We start from the raw sequence: 261 nt of genomic DNA on the forward strand, positions 1-261 counted from the left end.
CCTCTCTCTCTCTCAGATACATTTACAGATGTGTGTATGCATGCGTGTGTCTGTGTCTCTATCTGCATATGTGCGTAGACACAAGGGAAATGTACTTAAGGTATAATTAAGGACTGTTATACGTACAAAACATGTGTTCAGGTATATGAAAAAAAACACTTGTCGGTATAACAAAATTTTAGTTGTATAGATTTACCTGTGTAACTACATTTTAAATTACATTAAGAATATAAACTTATCTCTATATAACTACATTTAACC

At 31.8% G+C, this 261-nt stretch overlaps 1 protein-coding gene across 5 annotated transcripts in view; it reads left to right on the plus strand.

The window, feature by feature from the left end:
- LOC119585161 (uncharacterized protein CG43867-like) overlaps positions 1-261 on the plus strand; it is a 37,878-nt gene that overhangs the window by 5,853 nt on the left and 31,764 nt on the right. The gene's annotated exons all lie outside the window — the stretch shown is intronic.

The sequence above is a fragment of the Penaeus monodon genome, chromosome 19 (genome assembly GCF_015228065.2).
Source record: "Penaeus monodon isolate SGIC_2016 chromosome 19, NSTDA_Pmon_1, whole genome shotgun sequence".
Lineage (NCBI taxonomy): Eukaryota > Metazoa > Arthropoda > Malacostraca > Decapoda > Penaeidae > Penaeus > Penaeus monodon.